The 7,825-nt window shown below is 40.1% G+C and overlaps 1 protein-coding gene across 8 annotated transcripts in view; it reads left to right on the top strand.

Annotated features, from left to right (window-relative positions):
* Positions 1-7,825, top strand: part of LOC112139209 (suppressor of tumorigenicity 7 protein homolog) — a 43,707-nt gene that overhangs the window by 2,229 nt on the left and 33,653 nt on the right. For 2 of the 8 annotated variants that reach the window (XM_036212220.1, XM_036212218.1), the window contains exon 2: positions 4,843-4,912. The exons of the other annotated variants lie outside the window; for them this stretch is intronic. The gene's annotated coding sequence lies outside the window, so the exon portion shown is untranslated. The remainder of the gene's footprint in view (positions 1-4,842; positions 4,913-7,825) is intronic. 8 annotated transcript variants of the gene reach the window in all.

Here is a 7,825-nt window from a genome sequence, read left to right as displayed (position 1 = left end):
GTGAGTAAATGCGTTTATCTTCATTTCAGTTGAATATCAGCCGAGAATCTCTTTTCCCACAATGTTTTTACACATAGAGGTCTCCCTCTGATGAAAATCATGTTTATTGAGTTTTTAACATGTTTTTGCATTTTTTTTCTGCAAGAGAACAAATGTAATAAGAAATCCTTTAGTTTTTTCATTTCTGAGTATTTCTCCTTTTAAATCAATCAAAGTGTCTTGGACAGACTCTGTCTGAATGAATGATCTTCTTTCCATCAACAGCTCTGCTGCACATGCACTAAACCCTCATCTGTTCCTAGTGTCTAGTTCAGGTTCTGGAGAAGAGAAGATGGTATCTTCACATTGACTGCAGTCAAATGAGCCGCCGTTCACATTTCTGTGGTCAAATCAGCATCACTGGATTTTTGGTGTGAGTTTCATCCAATACTTACGGTAGCAGGACTGAGAACGCTGGAAAATCTCCACCAGACTCCACGGAGCTTCTTGATGTGACCACGGAAATGTGAACGGCGGCTCATTTGACCGCAGTTGGAAAGGATTGTAAATCAATGAAAGAGCATTTTGATGTTAGCTTTGATTATTTTATCAAGAACTCTGATCTCAGAAACCAGCTCAGCTTCAAAGCCACGCCCCCTCAGAAGAGAATTTGGAAACAGAGGTTTCAGATCAACATGTAAAATGGCTTTTTAAAACATTTTGGTTGCAGGATTTTGGTTAAAAACTTCTTAATTATCATTAAAGCACTACTGGGAATGTTTTTTTCAATAAACAAAATTGTCATGAGGGCTTGAACTGCCCAAATGCTAAAGTTCTGGCCTTTGCTTCTCCTGTAAGCTGTAAACAGAATCCTGAGATACTTTCAATGAAAACAGAAACTTTGAGATTCTCCTTAATAGTGACAATTACCTTCAACCTGACGACAAAGAGGTTAATGGGGTCCATATGCTGCACATTTAAGCCTTGTTTCCACTGAGCGATCCAGTCCAGTCCGGTAAGGAATAGTACAGTACAGTCCTGGTAATTCTGCCTTGTGTTTGCACAGTTTGTTTGTCATGTGTGGTGTAGACCGCTGGTGTGCCATTGTCTTGGTACGACTAGACAAACAACAACAATGAAGGTCATCCAGCAGCTCATCTTTTTCTTGATTTACTTTTTGTACATCATGTATAACAGGAAGTTAATGTTGTTTGAAAGATGATTGCGGTTAAGAAGGATAGCACCGTAAAGAGTAAAAACAGAAGCACAACTTAGTGCTATTAAGGCTGCCGCGATTAGTCTACTAATCGACTATTAAAATAGTCAACGACTAATTTAATAGTCGATTAGTCATTGCTTTATATTATATGGAGTCAGAGTGTAGTAAAGTTAACGGTTATAATGACATTCTGCTAGCTTTATGGACTATTTTTGTCATTTCTTAAAGTTTTTTTAGGCCATTTTGGAGTTTAGCTAACGTTTCAGCTACATGCTAGCTGTTTTGGCTAACTTAGGCTTTTTATTTTTATTTTTTAAGCTTATTTTGCATGTAGCTAATATTTTAGATGGCTATTAGCTTCAGCATTTTCAGCGATCAGCTTCAGCGTTTTCAGCTATCAATTTCAGCATCTTCAGCAGCCAAATTCAGTTTGCAGCATTCACAAGTAGTGCTAGTGTGAATATATCTAGTTTTTAGTTAGTTTAAAGCAAATTATGGTAAAAATGTGTGTTTTACATCTTTCTTATGCATGAATCAGAAAAAATATTTGGTGATTAGTCGACTATTAAAATAATCGTTTGTGGCAGCACTGAGTGCTATTTTTTTGCTTTCTAATGTCGTCTTCACTTTCTACCAATCAGCAGGTGGCTACATCAGCTCCGCCCCAACTGCCCTGTTCTATTTTTCTATGGGCCTTCAACGGATGGGGGCCCCCAGTAGGTACGGGTCGGTACTGTTTAATGGGTCCGTTTTACAATGGAAATGCTCAAAATTACGGATCAAACTGGACCGTTCTGTACCGAACTGCTCAGTGGAAACGAGGCTTTAGACCAGGAGAGTCCAAAGTCAGGCCTCGAGTCTAGTCACTCCCTGCTGGTTTACAGAAATCCTACCTTATCTGCTGCTGATTACCTGGTTCAGGTGTGTTTATCCAATAAGGAGCATCAATGCAGGTTGATTGAAAAACACGGCCCTCGAGGATTGATTTTAGACACCCCTTCTTTAGACCAATGAGATGATCTACTCCACAAACAGAAGAAGAGAGGGAGTGCTGTGACACATGCAGCTGTGGAGGTTCCCCACAGATCCTCCTCGGACCGGCCAGGAACCTTCATGCAGAACCTGTTGAGCATGTTAGGAGTATGATCTCACCTTGTCAGCCCTGCCCTGGTCTGTCCGCCGAGAACAAAAGCCAGTGGACAGACTTTGTTTTCAGCGTTTTGTCTTCTCTCTCACTCTCGTGTGATGTTTTTACTGATCTTTCATCACACCAGGATTTTCACTGACCAAAAAAAAACAAAACAAAGTAAAGAACCCATCTGTTCAAACTGTCATACCCATCATAGTTTTATAGACCCACCTCTGCTACTTCATTTTCATTTTACTTTATTTAAATTTCTGATTTTATTTGTGCTTGAGAGCTTTAAAAGGTGCTTTAAATAAAATGTATTATTATTAAAGGGATCACACAGCTGGCTCTGTGATGGGGTCAGGGATGCTGGGAAGGCTCCTTGACTTTAAGACATGAAGACAGGAGCTGTGAACCCAGGTTAATTCAACAAAATCAGAAAGATCAGGATAAAGACTCTGAATGTCCCTGCGGTTGTGCTGTTTCATGCACACGGAAGAGCAGCACCGCATGTGTGCATGTCACTGCTGTGGGACGGCCTGAGGCTGCAGCCTGGTGCAGGTGCTGGTTCTCCACCCTCGCTGCTCCTCGCTCTGCTTTGCATACAAACACAGTTTGATGGATGTCATTTCCAGTGTCCTCTATTTAAATGACCTTAAGTTTGCACATTTAAATCTATGCAAATGAAGCTGACGAGAGCGGGAACGGCGGGCGCAGTCTGCCCGAACAAACGGGTCTGATGCTGTAACTTTAGCAGTTTGATGCATCTTTGGGTCAGTTCACCTTCTAACCACCTTTACATCTCTGCAGTACCACCTTAGTGCATGAGGCTTACGTTAGCAGACTTCAGAGAAGTTCTGGGTCCAGGACTGAGGAGAGAATCCAGATTAAACTTTCCACACAGTCTGTTCCTGTCATGAGGAGAAACAGAATCTGGATTCTGAGATGAAGTGACCTGAGTAATCCATTTTATGATCATTCACACATATTTCAGGTTTTTAAACATTTTTAGTTGGATTCAGTTGCATTGTATATCAGTCACTGTTGCTTAAAGAGCTTAAGAAGCCACTCTGTCGAAGGTAATGTTTTTAACATGTTCCTGAGGCATTTAGAGTTCCATTAGCTGTCATGCACCTGTGTGTATGAAATGAGTTTTCTGTGTTTGACCCATCTCCCGGGGGAGTGGTGAGCTGCAGACACAGCTGCGCTCAGGAACTATTTGGTGGTTTAACTCCCCAATCCAGTCCTTTAATCCTGAGCAGGGAGGCACTGGGTCCCATTTTCGGACTCGGTCGGGATTTGAAATCATGACCTTCCAGTCTCAAAGCGGACACTTTTTTCTCATGATGGAAAAAATTAAGCTCTCTGTTCTACCATATTTCATCCACTTACAGACAAAAGCCTAATTTCCTCTGAGTGGTGCGGTACGGTACAGTTCGGTCTGGTATTTTACGTGTTTCCATTGTAAAATGGACCCATTAAACGGTACCGAACTGTACGTACCTCTTGAGGGCCCCCATCGGTTATGTCTGTTAATAGACCAGGACGGTTGGAGTGTAGCCACCTGTTGACTGGCAGAAAGTGAATATAAAGCACTAATACAGTGCTCATTTAAAGTAACAATCGTCTTTCAAACATTAAATTCCTGTTCTGCACGATGTACAAAAAGTAAAACACGAAAGAGACGAGCTGCTGGATGACCTCCATCGTTGTTGCTTTTCTAGTCGTCGCACTACAATGACCTGTTAGCGGTCTACACCACGCATGAAACCAGAAAAGTGGAAATGCTCGCCAGAATCAGCTGGACCGTACTGTACCACTCAGTGGAACCGAGGCTAAGGAGATCCATGTACGTCTTTGTTTTTCATGTCTGAGCGGGAGCTAAACTGTACGGCGGGATAGCTCTGATATTGTTTGCCTTTTTTCTTGTTTGTGAGTGTGGGGGCTGTAAGCTAACATGTCAACAAATGGGTGATGGGAAGTGGAGGAGGGCTTACCATTTTGATGTTAGCTTTGATTATTTTATCAAGAACTCTGAGAAACCAATGATTGAATGTATTGATCACAGTCAATAAACATTGGAGAATTAGCTAAAAGAGTCTTTGGTGAACTGGAAGGAGAAAGAATCAGGATTTTGGAGGAAGTTCTGTCCATGAAGATTTTCATGAAGAGCTGCTTAGCTCAGCTCCAAAAGCCACGCCCCCTCAGAGGAGATTTTGGTAACAGAGGCTTCAGGTCAACATGAAAAATGTATTTTTAAGACATTTAGGTTGTGGGATTTTGGCTTTTTTAAAATAAAAGCCTCATGTTCTCGTCTGCAATTTTAGCGCTTCTGAAACTTTTGTCTTCAAACTTTTACAATTATGTTTCAGTTGTACGGCCTGTAAAGTTGCATGTGTTGGTAACTTGTTTATAAACAAGGGACTTTAAGGACTTTTTTATTTATGATTTCATTAAAAAACTTTCATGTTAGTAAATTTAAAGTAAAGTAATTGTGCGTTTGTTTTGTCTTCAGGAACGAGAGAAGTTTGAGGCAGAGATGCAACAGTTTCAGTCATGACCACTTGGTGTCAGCAGTGGCAGATGTGAGTCGGACCCCCCCCACCCCACAGAGCAGAGGGATCCGAGTCCTGTCGGGTTTCTTTAGCGTTGAGGTTCAGTTCTGCTCAGAGATCCAGAGTTCTCCTCCTCTGAGAACAGATTCCTTCTTCCCTGGGGGAGCCGTGAGCTGCAGTCAGCCTCACTCAGGAACCATTCAATGCTTTGACCCCCCCACCCAATCCAAACCCTTGATAATTACAGTCAATCATGAAGGCATCAGGTCCCTTTTCTAGTCTGTGCTGTGACCCGACCCGGATTCGAACCCTCAGCCTCTCTGGGTCGGGGCAGAGCGTGAGGACCGCTCTGCTGGTAATGCTTTAGATTTGATGGTTCTGGAGAAGCAGGAATGTTGTCAGGGAAATTGATGGAAGAAAGGAAGGTTTCAAGCAGATGATCAGGAATCTTTTTGAAGCTCAATTTGTGAAATAAAATGTTTTTGTGATCATGTTTTATTACATATTTTTCCTACCAGAATTGTCCTTAATATCTCCATTGAACGGTCAATGATAAACTGTCCTCTGTTCCTCCTGATATTCTTTCTTTCCAAAAGATGGCTCCTCTGCTCTCCTGCTTATTTTCAGTTGCCTAGCAACCAGGAGGAGATCCCTTCTCAAGGTGGTACATTTTGATGGCGGTGGGGGTGGGGGGTGTTCATCAGAGGAGATCGGGGTAGGAGCTTTGTTTTTAGCGGAGCAGAACGGACTGATGGGATGTTTGAAGACCGCTTTGACACAAAGAGCTTTCTTCACGTGTTAGACAATAGATTTAGTCTCTACAGAACCAGAGCCCTTAAACGGGTTTGGACTCGGACTGAACACTGGAGATTTAAAAAACACTCTATGAACTAATTATAGAAATTCTCAATAAGCAAATGAAAAATAGAATAATAACCATACATTTTCAAACATGAGCAGATTTGTACTTGGTGTTGAACCCTCTTTGCAGAAATGTACTTTGAAAATGTCTATTAGGAAAAGCAGCTGGACATCCTGAACGTCTAATTGTTAGTAAACGTAGCACTGATCAATATATTGATGTTCACGTGACGTTTGGCTTTGAGCCGACTCAAGAACACATCAGTGATCAGTGGGTTTGATGTTCTGCTTCTAACCATTGACTGTATCATCACTGGACAGCATGACCCCTCCCCCTCATGTCCCAAACAGGAAGTAGCTGCTGGTCCCAAGAAGCCAAAACCTCATAGACTTCTATTAAGAAATAGACTGTCATACTGTTGGTCAAAATAAACATTCTTGCTCTGATACTTTTTAAACACATTTTTGCTAATCCTAATTTCATAAAATATATTTCATAAAATATATATGGGGGTGGGATTATATAAGTTCGCTTCCTTCCATTCCCTTTCAAGCAATCTACTTGTGATTCACTAAGTGTTATGTCATGTATTGTGACTTGATCGCTTAAAATAAAAAATAAATAAAATAAAATATATTTTGTTAATTGCCAGTTATTAAAGTTATAAACTGACCAATCGGATGCCTCAGTAAAAGCATGTGGTGCCCACTGGCCCCACCTCCAATGTTTGTTTCACAGATTCTCCTGAGCCGCTTTCAGTGGAGGGGTGTTGATTTTGAACAACTTTAATCATGATTGGTGACAGTAGTGCTGCCACAAACGATTATTTTAATAGTAAACTAATCTCCGATCATTTTTTCCTATTGGTCGACTAATCGGGTCATGCGCAAACTGAATGTAAAGCACAAATCTTAACCATCGTTAGCTTTAAACTAACTAAAAACTAGATATATAGCATTACCTGTGATAATGCTAGTGTGAATGCTGTAAACTGGCCGCTGAAGATGCTAGTACTGATAGCTAAAAACGCTGAAATTGATAGCTAATAACTCTGAAGCTAATAACTCAAAACTCTGAAGCTAGTAGCTGAAAACACTGCAGCTTATAGCCAGCTAAAATGATAGGTATATGCGAAATTAGCCTAAAAAAAGCCTAAATTAGCCAAAATAGCTAGCATGCAGCTGAAATACTAGCTAACCCCCAAACAGCATAAAAAACAAAAAAAGGCCCAAGACTGTGATTTCAAGTCATTGAAACCTTAAAATAATTTTAAGTAAATGAACTCTTAAAGTTGAACTTTATGATTTTAAGTAAATAAACCCTTAAAATGTGACTTTAATTTTAAGTAAATTGACCCTTAAAGTTGAACTTTATAATTTTTCGTTATTGAACCTTTAAAACTAGACTTAATGATTTTAAGCAAATAAATCATTAAAATTAGACTATTATTTAATAATTTTAAGTAGATGAACACTTAAAATTGAACTTGATGATTTGAAGTAGGGCTGTGAACATTAATGCACGTGATTAATCTAAAAGAATTGATGTGATTTACCCAAATTAATCAATGAAAAAGTCCTTCACTTTAACTCGGCGGTTCAGGTGTTAAAACATATCTTTGGGTATTATCCCACTTATACCATGGTTGCTGAAAAGGAAATAAATATTCAATCGGTTTTTAGTACTTTATTCTTGCTATTTTTGTGGTTTAGAACATTTTTTCACAAAAAAATTAAGTAAAAGAACCCTTAAAAAGAGACTTTATGATGTTAAGTGAATCAAGCATTTTGAGATTGAATCAGGCCTTTAACGTCAGCCTCATGTTGTCAGGTGAATTATTTTAGATCCATGCGATCAGATATCAGCTGAAGGCTCAGGACTAAAGCAGACATTTATCATAGATGACCCCCCCCCCATTTATTTATTTCATAAAGGATTCATTTCCCTGTTTTTACTCCTTTTCTCCTCGTTGTCTGTTCGTTCGTGTTTCCTCCTTTCTTTGCTCCTCCTTTATTATCCCTCTGCCCCCCCCCATCCAGCAGCAGCTGTCACTGTTTCTACCCCCCCACACACACACACAC

The sequence above is a fragment of the Oryzias melastigma genome, linkage group LG6 (genome assembly GCF_002922805.2).
Source record: "Oryzias melastigma strain HK-1 linkage group LG6, ASM292280v2, whole genome shotgun sequence".
Classification (NCBI taxonomy): Eukaryota; Metazoa; Chordata; class Actinopteri; order Beloniformes; family Adrianichthyidae; genus Oryzias; species Oryzias melastigma.
Note: the sequence above shows the minus strand (reverse complement) of the source record. Positions and strands in the feature narration are given on the sequence as shown.